At 46.2% G+C, this 19,638-nt stretch overlaps 1 protein-coding gene across 5 annotated transcripts in view; it reads right to left on the reverse strand.

Annotated features, from left to right (window-relative positions):
- Positions 1–19,638, reverse strand: part of LOC129820230 (CUB and sushi domain-containing protein 3-like) — an 805,004-nt gene that overhangs the window by 657,689 nt on the left and 127,677 nt on the right. The window lies entirely within an intron of this gene.

Here is a 19,638-nt window from a genome sequence, read left to right on the forward strand (position 1 = left end):
TTGATTTATCCTGCTATAGATGTCGTTCAATTGGTAATATACATTTTTGTCTTCTTCTAATGCCTCTTAAGGAAAAGTAATCTAATAGTAGCTAAATGTAATCAGATTACGTAACTGAGTTTGGGTAATCCAAAAGGTTACGTTCCTGATTACGATTTTGGACAGGTAACTAGTAACTGTAACGGATTACATGTAGAAAGTAACCTACCCAACCCTGATTATTAGCATGGGGCATCACAGCAATGTACAAATGATTCACACCGTTCTCTACTACTAAATGGAAGAAATGCAGTATCTTATTGTGTTGTAAAGGCACATAGCTAAGGAAAATGTTCCCATCAGTATCCCAATAGCAAAGGGCAAATTACCATACAAATAATATTCCACTACTGTACCCAGTGAGAGATAAACATACAGGATATTGTACAGTTTGTAATAGAGGCACATAGCTAGCTAGGTAAGACAAACGTTCTCATCAAGCGACGTGTTTGTATACAGCATCCAATTGGCCGTCACAGAGAGAGAGAGCCACGACCCGGTGAGGACGGACAACGGACGGACGACTGGTGACTCCATGAATCATTTGAAGAGTTCCTGGGCTCTAGGTTACACAGTCACAGTGCTGCAGCCTCCCTCTGTCGTGTTGGCTCCAGCATGCCCCAGCTGCCAATAACGCAGCTCAATAACCCAGAGTAGAAACCCCTTCTGTTCTGTCCTATCTGCCCAGCCAGACGCACTATTCTACACAGCAACATACAGCCTTATCAAAACCTACATTCTAGCAGGACCATACTTTCTCTCAACAGGGACAAGCAATGTCTCCGTTTCTCCCGTTTGCAATCTGCTGCGTCAGAGGGACAATTTCCAGTCTCCACTCAAGTAGTCTTACAGCTATTTATAAGGAGCCTTCTGTTTGGCAAAAAGGACACGGTGCATTTCTGTTGCTAATAAGGGGTCTGGTTTCTTGAAAATAAACACAGCAAGTGGAGCTACACATTGTGGACCGCACAGGGGGTATGACAGACAGGTTGGCAGTGAACCTGCTGACGTGGATAGGTTGATTCAGTGCCACGCAATGCTGATATCATTGTATAGACATACTGTAGAGGTTAAGGTAGGTTGCACGTTTTTTGAGATGCTACCTACGCACTGTGTGAACACTATAACAGTATGCCACCTCCGCACAATTTGGTGTTGGGGTATTTTATTAGCATCTCCATTAGCTGTTTCATTGTTTCAAAGGTACAAATTCAACATATTTAATACAAGGTTTATCTATGTTGAAAATTGGTTACCATGATGACATAATCCTGTGGTTTAAATTTTACCCTAAAAACGACTTTTGGGAAATCCAGTGTATTTTCCACGCAGACTCCATGTCACAATACGTTGACAAACCAGTTTGTGTCCAGTGGGTTGGTTTGACACTCTCCAAGTTGTTTTGCAAGAAACAATGTCGTCGTCCCCCCCCCCCCCCCCCCCCAGCGCTATTTCTGAATTGAAGTCTGACAGTTAAGATGTACCTCCTCCCCCTACACACCAACACAGCATGACTCGGGTTATCTGGAATCGAATCCAAGGCAATCAAGCGGGACAGTTTCGATAACAAAGCAGACTGAGTAACTGGCGAGTGGCGGGGTGCGGCACAGCGCGGTGCAGGGAGGCTGGAAGCTTTGTGAGCGACAGATCCGGCCTGGGTGACAGCAGGGGTGGTGGGGTGGAGTGAAGCTCAGCCTGAAGGAGCTGCTCTATGCGCTGGTGGGAGTCAGGAGATCTAGGAGTCAGGAGATGGGACTGTCACACACAGAGACAAACACTCACACACACCCAAAGGCTCCTCCACAACCAGAAGAGGGGGGGGGGGGGGGGCAGAGCGTGGCCAAAGCCTGCATGTTTGCTCACAGGGTGGCACAGACTGCAAAAACATTGATACCATTTACAGCTGAACTAACAGTCACCTCATGACCCCCATTTACACAGCAACACATTCCCCCAGGAAACACAAAGCGTTGCTCTCACACTGTACTGATTGGATGCTATGGGAATGGTGGGAAAATTGGTTTTTAGCTTCCATTCATGGCAAGGCAGTTTCAGGTAATTTGCTCTCTGTGCCTCATTGAGGGCTGGGAAATGGCAGTCACTCAGCAAGTTAGAGCCATTCAAGTTTTCCACTCAAAACCTACTCAGAGGAAATTGCACTTAGCATCCGGTGTGATATTCCTACTATGACAAATAATTGTTAAATGGTCAAATTGTCTTGAGTGGGAACTGATATGAACTTTAGTAATGCTAGCCTACATTCTACCTGGTATGTTCAGTTTGTGGTTCTAGCAAGGCATTACTGTACACACAGTCACACACTCAGGCTACAATACACCTAGTGAGCCATGCTTCCCTTCCTTCCCTTCTTTTCGTTTCCTTTTGTTTCCTTTCCTTTCCTTTCCCATCCCTTCCATTCCTTTCATTTCCTTTTGTTTCCTTTCCTTTTGTTTCCTTTCCCTTCCCTTCCTTCCCTTCCTTTCCTTTCCTTTTGTTTCCTTTCCCTTCCTTTCCTTTCCCTTCCCTTCCTTCCCTTACTTTCCTTTCCTTTTGTTTCCTTTCCCTTCCTTTCCTTTCCCTTCCCTTCCTTCCCTTCCTTTCCTTTCCTTTTGTTTCCTTTCCCTTCCTTTCCTTTCCCTTCCATTCCTTCCCTTACTTTCCTTTCCTTTTGTTTCCTTTCCCTTCCTTTCCTTTCCCTTCCCTTCCTTCCCTTCCTTTCCTTTCCTTTTGTTTCCTTTCCTTTCCTTTCCCTTCCCTTCCTTCCCTTACTTTCCTTTCCTTTTGTTTCCTTTCCCTTCCTTTCCTTTCCCTTCCCTTCCTTCCCTTCCTTTCCTTTCCTTTTGTTTCCTTTCCCTTCCTTTCCCTTCCCTTCCTTCCCTTCCTTTCCTTTCCTTTTGTTTCCTTTCCCTTCCTTTCCTTTCCCTTCCTTCCCTTCCTTTCCTTTCCTTTTGTTTCCTTTCCCTTCCTTTCCTTTCCCTTCCCTTCCTTCCCTTACTTTCCTTTTGTTTTCTATTACTTTTCTCTTCCCTTTCCTTCTTCCATCATCCTCTACCAACACAATTTCAATAATGTCTGTCAGGCCAGGCAGGGAAGGCTGCTTGTAAATCAATCACATTAAAGCACAACAGACGCACCCCACTTTGATGAGCTCCTAAAATTGTATTCATCACATGCTTCGTAAACAACAGATGTAAACTAACAGTGAAATGCTTACTTACAGGCCCATCACCGAAATACAGAGAGAAATAAAATAGAGAAATAATAGAAAAGTAATAAAATGAATAATAAATACACAATGAGTAACGATAATATGGCTACATTCACAGGGTACCATTACCAAATCAATGTGCAGGGGTACGGGGTAATTGAGGTAGATATGTACATATAACTAGGAATAGAGTGACTAGGCAACAGGATAGATAATAAACAGTAGCAACATTTTATGTAATGAGTCAAAAAAGTTAGTGCAAAAAGGGTCAATGCAGATTGTCCGGGTAGCTATTTGGTTAAATATTTAAATAAGTATTTATCAGTGTTACGGCTTGGGGGTAGAAGCTGTTCAGGGTCCTGTTGGTTCCAGACTTGGTGCATCGGTACTGCTTCCCAATGAATAGCATTCTCACATAGCTGTTCCTCTTGTCCGGGTGTTGATGTGAGCCATGTCTTTTAAAGCATTTCAAGCATTTCATGGCTACAGATGTGAGTGCTAAAGGGCGATAGTCACTTATACAGGTTACCATGGCATTATTGGGCACAGGGACTATGGTGGTCTGCTTGAAACATTATTACAGACTGGGTCAGAGAGAGATTGACATTTTCAGATTGACATTGTCAGCTGGTCAGTGCATACTCTGAGTATGAGTTCTTGTAATCCGTCTGGCCTTTCAGTCTTGCGAATGTTAACCTGTTTAAAGGTCTTATATCGGCTATGGAGAGTGAGATCACACAGTCATCCGGAACAGCTGGTGCTCTCATACATGGTTAAGTGCTGCTTTCCTCGATGCGAGCATAGAAGGCATTATCTCTTGTGGTAGGCTTGCGTCACATCTGACAAGCTTCAGAGCCGGTGTAATATGATTAGATCTTATTCCTGTCTTGACACTTTGCCTGTGTGATGGCTCGTCGGAGGTCATAGCGGTATCTCTTATAAGCATCCGGATTAATGACCCGCTCCTTCAAAAAGTGGAAGCTCTAACCTTTCTGAGTGCAGATGTTGCCTGTAATCCATGGCTTTTGGTTTTTGATTGTAAGCAGGAATCAGGAGGATACAGTTATGGTCATATTTGCCAAATAGAGGTCGAGGGAGAGCTTTGTATGAGTCTCTGTGTGTGGAGTAAACGTGATCTAGAATTTTGTCTCCTCTTGTTGCACAGGTGACATACTGGTAGAAATTAGGTAAAATGGATTTCAGTTTCCCTGCAATAAAATCACTGGCAACTAGGAGCGCCACCTCTGGATGAGCTTTTTGTGGTTTGCTTATGGACCATTTATCAAATAAAATAAAATAAAATGTTATTAGAATATAACAGGTGTAGACCTTACAGTGAAATGCTTACTTAAGAGCCCATGTGGTAGCAGAGAGAACAGTCTATGACTAGGGTGGCTGGAGTCTTTGCCAATTTGTAGGGCTTTCCTCTGACACCACCTGGAAAAGAGGTCCTGGATGGCAGGAAGCTTGGCCCCAGTGATGTACTCGGCCGTTCACACTACCCTCTGTAGTGTCTTGCGGTTGGAGGCCGAGCAGTTGCCATTCCAGGTAGTGATGCAACCAGTCAGGATGCTCTCGATGGTGCAGCTGTAGAACCTTTTGAGGATCTGAGGACCCATGCCAAATCACTTCAGTCTTCTGAGGGGGAAGAGGTTTTGTCGTGCCCTCTTCACGAATGTCTTGGTGTGTTTGGACAATGTTAGTTTGTTGGTGATGTGGATACCAAGGAACTTGAAGCTCTCAACCTGCTCCACTACAGCCCCGTCGATGAGAATAGGGGCGTGCTCGGTCCTCTTTTTCCTGTAGTCCACAATCATCTCCTTTGTCTTGATCACGTTGAGGGTGAGGTTGTTGTCCTGGCACCACACGGCCAGGTTGCTGACCTCCTCCCTATAGGCTGTCTCGTAGTTGTCAGTGATCAGGCCTACCACTGTTGGGTCATCGGCAAACTTAATGATGGTGATGGAGTCGTGCCTGGCCGTGTAGTCATGAGTGAACAGGGAGTACAGGAGGGAACTTAGCACGCACCTCTGAGGTGTCCCTGTGTTGAGAGATCAGCGTGGCGGATGTGTTGTTACCTACCCTTACCACCTGGGGGCGGCCCATCAGGAAGTCTAGGATCCAGTTGCAGAGGGAGGTGTTAAGTCCCAGGGTCCTTAGCTTATTGATGATCTGTAGTCAATAAATAGCATTCTCACATAGGTGTTCCTTTTGTCCAGCTGGAAAAGGGCAGTGTGGAATACGATAGAGATTTCATCATCTGTGGATCTGTTGGGGAGGTATTTAAATTGGGGTGGGTCTAGGGTTTCTGGAATAATGGTGTTGATGTGAGCCATGACCAGCCTTTCAAAGCACTTCATGGCTACAGACGTGAGTGCTACGGGTCGGTAGTCATTTAGGCAGGTTACCTTAGTGTTCTTGGGCACAGTGACTATGGTAGTCTGCTTCAAACATGTTGGTATTACAGACTCAGTCAGAGAGAGGTTGAAAATGTCAGTGAAGACACTTGCCAGTTGGTCAGCGCATGCTCACAGTACACGTCCTGGTAATCTGTCTGGCCCTACGGCCTTGTGAATGTTAACCTGTTTAAAGTTCTTACTCACATCAGCTGCGGAGAACGTGATAACACAGTCTTCCAGAACAGCTGGTGCTCTCATGCATGTTTCAGTGTTATTTGACTCGAAGCGAGTATAGAAGTAGTTTAGCTCGTCTGGTAGGCTTGTGTCACTGGGCAGCTCTCTGTTGTGCTTCCCTTTGTAGTCTGCAATGGTTTGCAAGTCCTGTCACATCCGACGAGCATCAGAGGCTGTGTAGTACGATTTGATCTTAGTCCTGTATTGATGCTTTGCCTGTTTGATGGTTCGTCGGAGGGCATAGCAGGATTTCTTGTAAGCTTCCGGGTTAGAGTCCCGCTCCTTGAAAACGGCAGCTCTAACCTTTAGCTCAGTGCGGATGTTGCCTGTAATCCATGGCTTCTGGTTGGGGTATGTACGTACAGTCACTGTGGGGTTGACATTCGATGCACTTATTGATGAAGCTAATGACTGATGTGGTGTACTCCTCATTGCCATCGGAGGAATCCCGGAACATACTCCAGTCTATGCTAGCACAACTGTCCTATAGCTTAGCATCTGCTTCATCTGACCACTTTTTTATTGATCTAATCACTGGTGCTTCCTGCTTTAATTTTTGCTTGTAAGCAGGAATCAGGAGGATAGGATGATGGTCAGATTTGCCAAATGGAGGGCGAGGGAGAGCTCTGTATGCGTCTCTGTGTGTGGAGTAAATGTGGTCCAGAATTTTTTCCCCCTCTGCTTGCACATTTAACATGCTGATTTATAGCTCATTGAGTGCGGTCTTAGTGCCAGCATCGGTTTGTGGTGGTAAATAGACAGCTACAAAAAATATAGATGAAAACTCTCTGAGTAAATAGTATGGTCTACAGCTTATCATGAGGTATTCAAACTCAGGCAACCAGAACCCCGAGACTTCCGTAATATTAGAGATTGCGCACCAGCTGTTGTTAACAAAGAGACACAAACCCCATTGACAAAGTGTACTACAAACCCATGAAGTGTACTACAAACCCATGAAGTAGCATGAACAGTATCCAGGTGCAGACTTCAATCCTGTCTTTGGAACCTTTGAAGGTTATAAACATAACGTCTGAATCCCAAATGACACCCTGTTCCCTATATAGCACACTACAAATGACAAAGGATGACATTTGGGACTTAGTCATAGGCTACCATAGGTCAATGTCAGATTGGGTTAATATAATTGTTTAGCCACATATTGAACCAAAGGCCATGACAATTAGCAACTCATACTGGTGAATATTAGAGTGGTCGTCGTATTAGCGTGGTCGTCGTATTAAAATGGTCGTCATATTAGAGTGGTCGTCGTATTAGAATGGTCGTCGTATTAGAATGGTCGTCGTATTAGAGTGGTCGTCGTATTAGAGTGGTCGTCGTATTAGAATGGTCGTCGTATTAGAGTGGTCGTCGTATTAGAATGGTCGTCATATTAGAGTGGTCGTCGTATTAGAGTGGTCGTCGTATTAGAGTGGTCGTCGTATTAGAATGGTCGTCGTATTAGAGTGGTCGTCGTATTAGAATGGTCGTCGTATTAGAGTGGTCGTCGTATTAGAGTGGTCGTCGTATTAGAGTGGTCGTCGTATTAGAGTGGTCGTCGTATTAGAATGGTCGTCGTATTAGAGTGGTCGTCGTATTAGAGTGGTCGTCGTATTAGAGTGGTCGTCGTATTAGAGTGGCCGTCGTAATAGAGTGGCCGTCGTATTAGAGTGGTCGTCGTATTAGAGTGGTCGTCGTATTAGAGTGGTCGTCGTATTAGAATGGTCATCGTATTAGAGTGGTCGTCGTATTAGCGTGGTCGTCGTATTAGAATGGTTGTCGTATTAGAGTGGTCGTCGTATGAGAGTGGTCGTCGTATGAGAGTGGTCGTCATATTAGAGTGGTCGTCGTATTAGAGTGGTCGTCGTATTAGAGTGGTCGTCGTATTAGAGTGGTCGTCGTATTAGAGTGGTCGTCGTATTAGAGTGGTCGTCGTAATATAGTGGTCGTCGTATTAGAATGGTCGTCATATTAGAGTGGTCGTCGTATTAGAGTGGTCGTCATATTATAGTGGTCGTCGTATTAGAGTGGTCGCCGTATTAGAGTGGTCGTCGTATTAGCGTGGTCGTCGTATTAGAATGGTCGTCATATTAGAGTGGTCGTCGTATTAGAGTGGTCGTCGTATTAGAGTGGTCGTCGTATTAGAGTGGTCGTCGTATGAGAGTGGTCGTCATATTAGAGCGGTCGTCGTATTAGAGTGGTCGTCGTATTAGCGTGGTCGTCCTATTAGAGTGGTCGTCGTATTAGAGTGGTCGTCGTATTAGAGTGGTCGTCGTATTAGAATGGTCGTCGTATTAGAATGGTCGTCGTATTAGAGTGGTCGTCGTATTAGAGTGGTCGTCGTATTAGCGTGGTCGTCGTATTAGAGTGGTCGTCGTATTAGAGTGGTCGTCGTATTAGCGTGGTCTTCGTATTAGAGTGGTCGTCGTATTAGCGTGGTCGTCGTATTAGCGTGGTCGTCGTATTAGAGTGGTCGTCGTATTAGCGTGGTCGTCGTAGTAGAGTGGTCGTCGTATTAGAGTGGTCGTCGTATTAGAGTGGTCGTCGTATTAGAGTGGTCGTCGTATTAGAGTGGTCGTCGTATTAGAGTGGTCGTCGTATTAGAGTGGTCGTCATATTAGAGTGATCGTCGTATTATAGTGGTCGTCGGATTAGAGTGGTCGTCGGATTAGAGTGGTCGTCGTATTAGAGTGGTCGTCGTATTAGAGTGGTCGTCGTATTAGAGTGATCGTCGTATTATAGTGGTCGTCGGATTAGAGTGGTCGTCGGATTAGAGTGGTCGTCGTATTAGAGTGGTCGTCGTATTTGCGTGGTCGTCGTATTAGAGTGGTCGTCGTATTAGAGTGGTCGGCGTATTAGAATTCAAATGAGATAATCTGATTGGTCCGAATACCAATTAGTTGAAAAAGCTCACAAGTGTGGCAGAGATAAGCTAATAATTAGTAAGATATGTTATGTTTAGTGTTCAATCCATTATAAGGTCACTTCAATCAGCATACCCAGACCTATGGAGCATTTTACTATTGCTGTGGTCTCTGAAGAATATTTAATCGCAAATAATGTAACATGCCTTCTTCGCTTGCTATTCGGGATATAGTAACTTCTTTTCATGCTGTTTATTTGTTTCTGATAGATGATCATTTGATGATAATAATGATAGTATAATGCTAATGGTGATTCAAATGTTGCATCCTTCAAACAATTACCACACGCTGTTTTGAAATTCAATTTAGGAGAAGAAGTGAGGAGAGTTCATTAGGATAACCATCAAAACATGACAAACATTGGGTTGTACAGGACTGTAAGTCTCAGACTTTTATCAATGTTCATACGTACAGTACATACATCCACTGATGGGATAAATACATCCACTGATGGGGTAAATACATCCACTGATGGGATAAATACATCTACTGATGGGATAAATACATCCACTGATGGGATAAATACATCCACTGATGGGATAAATACATCCACTGATGGGATAAATACATCCACTGATGGGATAAATACATCCACTGATGGGATAAATACATCCACTGATGGGATAAATACATCCACTGATGGGATAAATACATCCACTGATGGGATAAATACATCCACTGATGGGATAAATACATCCACTGATGGGATAAATACATCCACTGATGGGATAAATACATCCACTGATGGGATAAATACATCTACTGATTGGCTAAATACATCCACTGATGGGATAAATACATCTACTGATGGGATAAATACATCTACTGATTGGCTAAATACATCCACTGATGGGATAAATACATCCACTGATGGGATAAATACATCCACTGATGGGATAAATACATCCACTGATGGGATAAATACATCCACTGATGGGATAAATACATCCACTAATGGGCTAAATACATCCACTGATGGGATAAATACATCTACTGATGGGATAAATACATCCACTGATGGGGTAAATACATCTACTGATGGGATAAATACATCCACTGATGGGATAAATACATCCACTGATGGGATAAATACATCCACTAATGGGCTAAATACATCCACTGATGGGATAAATACATCCACTGATGGGATAAATACATCTACTGATGGGATAAATACATCCACTGATGGGATAAATACATCCACTGATGGGATAAATACATCCACTAATGGGCTAAATACATCCACTGATGGGATAATTACATCCACTAATGGCCTAAATACATCCACTGATGGGATAAATACATCCACTGATGGGATAAATACATCTACTGATGGGATAAATACATCCACTGATGGGATAAATACATCTACTGATTGGCTAAATACATCCACTGATGGGCTAAATACATCCACTGATGGGATAAATACATCTACTGATTGGCTAAATACATCCACTGATGGGATAAATACATCTACTGATTGGCTAAATACATCCACTGATGGGATAAATACATCTACTGATTGGCTAAATACATCCACTGATGGGATAAATACATCCACTGATGGGATAAATACATCCACTGATGGGATAAATACATCCACTGATGGGATAAATACATCCACTAATGGGCTAAATACATCCACTGATGGGCTAAATACATCCACTGATGGGATAAATTCATCCACTAATGGGCTAAATACATCCACTAATGGGCTAAATACATCCACTAATGGGCTAAATACATCCACTGATGGGATAAATACATCCACTGATGGGCTAAATACATCCACTGATGGGATAAATACATCCACTAATGGGCTAAATACATCCACTAATGGGCTAAATACATCCACTGATGGGATAAATACATCCACTGATGGGATAAATACATCCACTGATGGGATAAATACATCCACTGATGGGATAAATACATCCACTGATGGGATAAATACATCCACTGATGGGCTAAATACATCCACTGATGGGATAAATACATCTACTGATTGGCTAAATACATCCACTGATGGGATAAATACATCTACTGATGGGCTAAATACATCCACTGATGGGCTACATAACTAAACCTCCATAATGTGCATACTGCCACATGTCCAGCTCTATATTCAGAAGAGGAAGGCAGGACTATATCACATTATCCCAGACCATGCTGTCACTCACCACCATTCACAAGCACTCTCTTTTACCCTCTCACATTTTCTCTCCCTCTCCCCATCTCTCTCTTTCTCTTTCCTTCTAAACTGTCCCTATATCTCTCTCTACAGAATCTATGTCTTTGTCCCCATCTCTCTGTCCCTCCCTCCCATTCACTTTCTCCCTCTCTTTCTCCCTCACCCATCTCTCTCCCTCTCTCTCTCCCTCTCCCTCACCCATCTCTCTCCCTCTCTCTATCCCTCACCATCTCTCTCTTTCACTCCCTTCTCTTTCTTGCTCCCCATATCTATCTCTCTCATATCGCCCTTTCTCCCCCCATAACTCTCTCTCCCCCCACTCTCTCTCCACTCCCATCTCTCCTTCCATCTCTCCCGTTATGAGCAGGATTGAGCTGCATCAGAGCAGATAACACTGAAGCACTCCCAGCAGTGACACTTCAAAGACCTCGGTCACATATTGACTATGGAAATTAAAATTATCAGATTTTCTTCAGAAGCAATTCATTTTACAGTCCAACCACTAACGCTATTTAGCCAGGCATCCTGCAATATTTCCTAATGTTCATATAGATTTTCCTGAGGTATTCATTCCTATCCTCTTCAGTGGAGGATGAACGGAGATCTCTGAATATGTGTTGCCAACCCTACTGACTTTTGCTCAACAGGGCGACTGGCGAAGTAATCATGTTCAATTAATGGGCAAACAATGTGTCTCTGCAAGGGCGAAGTTGTGGTGTAGATATTGGGGGGATGACTTCATCCTCTATGAGGAAATAGCAAGCGTTTTTGAAACAGCCTTCAACACACAGACACACACACAGCCTTGTACAACTAACTAACCTACGCGCGCACACACACAGCCTTGTACAACTATCTAACCTACGTGCGCACGCACACACACACACACACACACACACACACGCGCATACAGCCTTGTACAACTAACACACACACACACAGCCGTGCACAACTAACTAACTAACTAACTAACTCACACACACACACACACACACACACACACACACACACACACACACACACACACACACACACACACACACACACACACACACACACACACAGCCTTGTACAACTAACACACACACACAGCCTTGTACAACTAACACACACACACAGCCTTGTACAACTAACACACACACACAGCCTTGTACAACTAACACACACACACAGCCTTGTACAACTAACACACACAGCCTTGTACAACTAACACACACACAGCCTTGTATAACTCACACACACAGCCTTGTACAACTAACACACACACACACAGCCTTGTATAACTCACACACACACACACAGCCTTGTATAACTCACACAAACACACAACCTTGTATAACTCTCACACACACACACACACACACACACACACACACACACACACACACACACACACACACACACACACACACACACACACACACACACACACACACACACACACACAGCCTTGTATAACTCACACACACAGCCTTGTATAACTCACACACACATCCTTGTATAACTCACACACACAGCCTTGTATAACTCACACACACAGCCTTGTATAACTCACACACACACACACACACACACACACACACACACACACACACACACACACACACACACACACACACACACACACACACACACACACACACACACACACACACACACACACACACACACACACACATGCACACCTGCCCAAGCGAAGAGGCAGTCTCAAAGACAATTACTAATGGTATGCGTGTTGTGGGAGAGCAGTAATCCTGTACACACACATACACAGACACACATGCACGCTTAGACGCACAAACACACACCGTCGTTGTGTAAACAGAAATCAACCCGCTGATTCGCGGGGCATTGCTGGAGGGAACAACACCAAAGCAATCACGCTATCCGTCATGACGTGGATCAGCATTCTGATGGGGTTCACATCATTAATCACAAACTGAATATTTAATGTCCGCTGCCATCACGGCCCTAATGTGGGCGAGACAAAAGTCATTTGATAGAAACGTTATGATATTCATCAAAGGCAACGGCTGAGGCGTTTTCAATCATTTGTTGCCTCAAATTGTGGGCCGGGTGTACCCCCTCCGAATTGAATGACCCTGAAGGTGTTTTTGATGCTGTGAGAGATAGTTCAAGGAGTGGGCCTGCCTGCCTGCCTGCCTCTGTCTGTTTGTATAATGTTGTTGCATTGACGCCTGTCTTTGTGTGTGTACATCAATCTTTTCTTTATAGGGCCTGCTATTTCGCTGCATGCAAAAACAGTTTGGTACGCCAACTGTGTAAAGATCATTAGATGTCAGTGGAGTTGCAGTATTGTGTTTCTCAACATTGACAGATTGATGGACTAATAGACAACCCAATGCAACACACACACACGCATGCAAACACTCCCTCACACACACACATGGTTCAACCTACTCTGCTTGCCCTCTTTAGTCTGCCAGTTTTGTCTCTCTCTCTCTCTCTCGCTCTCTCTCTCTCTCTCTGTCTCTCTCTCTCTCAACCTCGAGGGCACAGTGAGAAGGAACACAGTAGCCAGGACAATAAGCTAAGCCAGTCTAATTATTCACTGTTTACCTCACTGCACTCCCCATTCAGCCATTTCCACAGCCCTGGACCCCAGCCCAGACAAGATGCTCTCCAGAGAGAATAGTTCCTAATGGGGAATGCTATCTGTGTGACACAGAAAGGAGAGTTCCTGGTCGGAGGAATGCTATCAGTGTGACACAGAGGAGAGTTCCTGGTCGGAGGAATGCTATCAGTGTGACACAGAGAGGAGAGTTCCTGGTCGGAGGAATGCTATCAGCGTGACACAGAGGAGAGGACCTGGTCGGAGGAATGCTATCAGTGTGACACAGAGGAGAGTTCCTGGTCGGAGGAATGCTATCAGTGTGACACAGAGGAGAGTTCCTTGTCGGAGGAATGCTATCAGCGTGACACAGAGAGGAGAGTTCCTTGTCGGAGGAATGCTATCAGCGTGACACAGAGGCTGCTGGTTTAAGAGGGTCCGTTTACAAGGTCTGTGAAAAACCTTGCAGAAACTGATCAGGAGCATCACCGCACTATATTGCTGCTGTGTAGACATAGGTAGATGTTGTGTTAGAAGTATCACGTGAAGTGCGTGGTCTAATGGCAGCCCACTGTCTAACTCAACAGGAATATGGTGCCGCTCGGACAAAAGTTTAAATCAGACGTTTATTTGATAGCGAGGGACACAGTACACTTCACATCTGTTAAGTAGAGTTCGTAGAGATTATACATATGCTTTTGTTGACGGAAAGTAATTTTGGTTTGGCCGTCTATATTGTGGTAGGGTTATTTATCATCTTCAACCACCAGAACAATTCACAACTCAGGGAGTTCAACCAATTCCAGAGACTCCAAGTGTTGTGTACCAAAGCTATAACTTGGATGACTGGAGTCTTTGACAATTTTTGGGGCCTTACTCTGACACCGCCTGGTATAGATGTCCTGGATGGCAGGAAGCTCGGCCCCAGTGATGTACTGGGCCATACTCGCCACCCTTTGTAGCCCCTTCCGGTCCAAGATAGTATCTCAGTGGTCCAAGTTAGTATCTTAGTGGTCCAAGGTAGTATCTCAGTGCTCCATGGTAACATATCAGCGGTCCAAGGTAATATCTCAGTGGTCCAAGGTAGTATCTCAGTGGTCCAAGGTAGTATCTCAGTGGTCCAAGGTAATATCTCAGTGGTCCAAGGTAATATCTCAGTGGTCCAAGGTAATATCTCAGTGGTCCAAGGTAGTATCTCAGTGGTCCAAGGTAATATCTCAGTGGTCCAAGGTAATATCTCAGTGGTCCAAGGTAGTATCTCAGTGGTCCATGGTAGTATCTCAGTGGTCCATGGTAGTATCTCAGTGGTCCAAGGTAATATCTCAGTGGTCCAAGGTAATATCTCAGTGGTCCAAGGTAGTATCTCAGTGGTCCAAGGTAATATCTCAGTGGTCCAAGGTAATATCTCAGTGGTCCAAGGTAGTATCTCAGTGGTCCATGGTAGTATCTCAGTGGTCCATGGTAGTATCTCAGTGGTCCAAGGTAATATCTCAGTGGTCCCAGTGGTCCAAGGTAGTATCTCAGTGGTCCAAGGTAATATCTCAGTGGTCCATGGTAGTATCTCAGTGGTCCAAGGTAGTATCTCAGTGGTCCAAGGTAGTATCTCAGTGGTCCAATGTAGTATCTCAGTGGTCCATGGTAATATCTCAGTGGTCCATGGTAGTATCTCAGTGGTCCAAGGTAGTATCTCAGTGGTCCAAGGTAGTATCTCAGTGGTCCAATGTAGTATCTCAGTGGTCCATGGTAATATCCACGCTCATAATATCAACTGTGAGATTATATATATTTATTTTAGTAAATATTTTCTTAACACTTTATTTCTGAAAACTGCATTGTTGGTTAGGGGCTTGTAAGTAAGCATTTCACTGTAAGGTCTACACCTGATGTATTCGGCGCATGTGACAAATACAATTTTATTTGAGATTACCAAAGTGCGCTATGTAGTGCCATAGCAATAAGTCGTTTTTTGATTTAGTATCTAGCTACATGTGAAAGAGCGTCTTAGGGTGTAACACATGGCATATGTTTCTGAACAGTCTTTATGGACTAGGGCCTCTTCCATGAAGAACCCACATACAACCTCAGTCTTTAACATCATTCCTGGCACAGCTAACAACATAGCCTGTCTCTGAGGCTACATTAAGAGAGAGAGAGATGGGGGGGAAAGAGGGAGAGGAGGGGAGGGAGACCCTGCCAGCTAAAGCCATTTTGGCTTCCCGGTTGGTCCGATCTGTGATTCGCAATCACAAAGAAAGCTTTGTTCACTCTCTCGGTGGCCTCTGCTGCCCCCACACAGTTCCTCCACAGTTCCAGAGGACAAACTGTTCAGCCACTGAATACATAACAGCAAAAAAATATTTGCTGCTGAAAAAGAAGCTGGCACCAGTTTAGCAGGGTGGGGAGAGACAGATAAGAGAATGCTGAGAATAACACGGATGTCGGGAGAGGGAGGAGAGGAGGAAAAGCCTTCTCTCTCTTGAAGTCATACAGAGATACCAAACTGCGAGGTGGCTTTAGTCATGGAAATTAAGACACAGTCGAATGATGGCACGACCAGCGCCACACAAACATAAACTGATAAAGAGAAAGCATGACCGAATGCCCCCAGAAACCCCTAAACTGCTGGCAGAGCTGTAGCGAAAGGTGTTTTGAATAGCCCCAGTACACATCACACACCATCTCTCCTCGCTTGTTACATTCAAATACCTGCAGGTTGCCAAAGCACCTGCATCAAACTGCCACCAGGACTTCAGCACTTCATAACAGGTCACTGTAGACGTATGCACCACAAACCTGTCGTTTCCTTATGTGTTTAAATATGCTGATGGCATCTGGACCAGCGGACCAAGGAATCATCAGATCATAGCATAGTAGTGGTGGAAGTGTAGTCTATAATATAGGTTTCACAATGAATGACATTATTCATGCCATACAGAGTGGTTAACCAGGCCCCAGCTCTGACTTTAGTTGACCAGGCCCCAGCCCTGACTTTAGTTGACCAGGCCCCAGCCCTGGCTTTAGTTGACCAGGCCCCAGGCCTGACTTTAGTTGACCAGGCCCCAGCCCTAACTTTAGTTGACCAGGCCCCAGCCCTGGCTTTAGTTGACCAGGCCCCAGGCCTGACTTTAGTTGACCAGGCCCCAGCCCTAACTTTAGTTGACCAGGCCCCAGCCCTGACTTTAGATGACCAGGCCCCAGGCCTGACTTTGGATGACCAGGCCCCAGGCCTGACTTTGGATGACCAGGCCCCAGGCCTGACTTTGGATGACCAGGCCCCAGCCCTGACTTAGGATGACCAGGCCCCAGCCCTGACTTTGGATGACCAGGCCCCAGCCCTGACTTTGGATGACCAGGCCCCAGCCCTGACTTTGGATGACCAGGCCCCAGGCCTGACTTTGGATGACCAGGCCCCAGGCCTGACTTTGGATGACCAGGCCCCAGCCCTGACTTAGGATGACCAGGCCCCAGCCCTGACTTTGGATGACCAGGCCCCAGGCCTGACTTTAGATGACCAGGCCCCAGCTCTGACTTTAGATGACCAGGCCCCAGCCCTGACTTTAGATGACCAGGCCCCAGCCCTGACTTTAGATGACCAGGCCCCAGCTCTGACTTTAGATGACCAGGCCCCAGCCCTGACTTTAGTTGACCAGGCCCCAGCCCTGGATTTAGATGACCAGGCCCCAGCCCTGACTTTAGTTGACCAGGCCCCAGCCCTGACTTTAGTTGACCAGGCCCCAGCCCTGACTTTAGATGACCAGGCCCCAGCCCTAACTTTAGTTGACCAGGCCCCAGCCCTGACTTTAGATGACCAGGCCCCAGACCCGACTTTAGTTGACCAGGCCCCAGCCCCGACTTTAGTTGACCAGGCCCCAGCCCTGACTTTGGATGACCAGGCCCCAGGCCTGACTTTAGTTGACCAGGCCCCAGCCCTGGATTTAGATGACCAGGCCCCAGCCCTGACTTTGGATGACCAGGCCCCAGGCCTGACTTTAGTTGACCAGGCCCCAGGCCTGACTTTAGTTGACCAGGCCCCAGCCCTGGATTTAGATGACCAGGCCCAAGCCCTGACTTTGGATGACCAGGCCCCAGGCCTGACTATAGTTGACCAGGCCCCAGCCCTGGATTTAGATGACCAGGCCCCAGCCCTGACTTTAGTTGACCAGGCCCCAGCCCTGACTTTAGTTGACCAGGCCCCAGCCCTGGATTTAGTTGACCAGGCCCCAGCCCTGACTTTAGATGACCAGGCCCCAGCCCTGACTTTAGTTGACCAGGCCCCAGCCCTGACTTTAGTTGACCAGGCCCCAGCCCTGACTTTAGATGACCAGGCCCCAGCCCTGATTTTAGATGACCAGGCCCCAGCCCTGACTTTAGATGACCAGGCCCCAGCCCTGACTTTAGATGACCAGGCCCCAGCCCTAACTTTAGATGACCAGGCCCCAGCCCTGACTTTAGTTGACCAGGCCCCAGCCCTGACTTTAGATGACCAGGCCCCAGCCCTAACTTTAGTTGACCAGGCCCCAGCCCTGACTTTGGATGACCAGGCCCCAGCCCTGATTTTAGATGACCAGGCCCCAGCCCTGACTTTGGATGACCAGGCCCCAGCCCTGGCTTTAGTTGACCAGGCCCCAGCCCTGACTTTAGATGACCAGGCCCCAGCCCTGACTTTAGTTGACCAGGCCCCAGCCCTGATTTTAGATGACCAGGCCCCAGCCCTGACTTTGGATGACCAGGCCCCAGCCCTGGCTTTAGTTGACCAGGCCCCAGCCCTGACTTTAGATGACCAGGCCCCAGCCCTGACTTTAGTTGACCAGGCCCCAGCCCTGACTTTAGTTGACCAGGCCCCAGCCCTGGATTTAGTTGACCAGGCCCCAGCCCTGACTTTAGATGACCAGGCCCCAGCCCTGACTTTAGTTGACCAGGCCCCAGCCCTGACTTTAGTTGACCAGGCCCCAGCCCTGACTTTAGTTGACCAGGCCCCAGCCCTGACTTTAGATGACCAGGCCCCAGCCCTAACTTTAGTTGACCAGGCCCCAGCCCTGACTTTGGATGACCAGGCCCCAGCCCTGATTTTAGATGACCAGGCCCCAGCCCTGACTTTGGATGACCAGGCCCCAGCCCTGGCTTTAGTTGACCAGGCCCCAGCCCTGACTTTAGATGACCAGGCCCCAGCCCTGACTTTAGTTGACCAGGCCCCAGCCCTGATTTTAGATGACCAGGCCCCAGCCCTGACTTTGGATGACCAGGCCCCAGCCCTGGCTTTAGTTGACCAGGCCCCAGCCCTGACTTTAGATGACCAGGCCCCAGCCCTGACTTTAGTTGACCAGGCCCCAGCCCTGGATTTAGATGACCAGGCCCCAGCTCTGACTTTAGATCAGCCCTATGGGGCAATAAGAATACGTCATGTATAATGCCAAGCTGTCAAATGGAACTGGTGTGATTAATTGATACGTCTTTACGGGTGCAATGATGTACTACTTCTGTCAGGGCGGGTGACAATGAGTGTTCACTTTCTTTTTGCCTTCCTCTCAACAGAACCAATACAGGTCAAATTACAGCAGTACTTAATTAAATCCTTGTATTTCTGTCAGCTAAATGAATTAAGCGGCCAGCGGACCATGGCACAAACCTATGTTCCCTGTGGTAAAACGTCTTGTGACAGCGGCGGGATGGAAGGGAGAGCTGACTCACTTCACCTCTAGCTGGGGGAGTTTGGACCGGATGCTCCATCTGACTCTTTTTCACAAAAACACAGAGTAGCAGTGCTGATCTTGGATCAGGTCCTTCCTGTCCGTATAATCATATTAATTATGATCTTAACAGGTTAAACTGGTCCTAGATCAGCGCTCTGGGACCACAGACTGGAACATGCCAAGGTTGAAGACTGTATAGTCAAACACACAGCACTTCTTCAGAAGAAAACCTGTAGAAATGAAGTAGAACCTTCACACACGATTGCTGCTACCATTCATTAGGCTAGTAAATACACAGCGTTTCATCCAGGCCTGTATCTTGGTCTTAGATCAAAGCAGTGTGTATTTACTAGTCTTTTGAACCTGGTCCATCTGACTGTG

The sequence above is a fragment of the Salvelinus fontinalis genome, chromosome 22, assembly GCF_029448725.1.
Source record: "Salvelinus fontinalis isolate EN_2023a chromosome 22, ASM2944872v1, whole genome shotgun sequence".
NCBI classification, from domain to species: Eukaryota; Metazoa; Chordata; class Actinopteri; order Salmoniformes; family Salmonidae; genus Salvelinus; species Salvelinus fontinalis.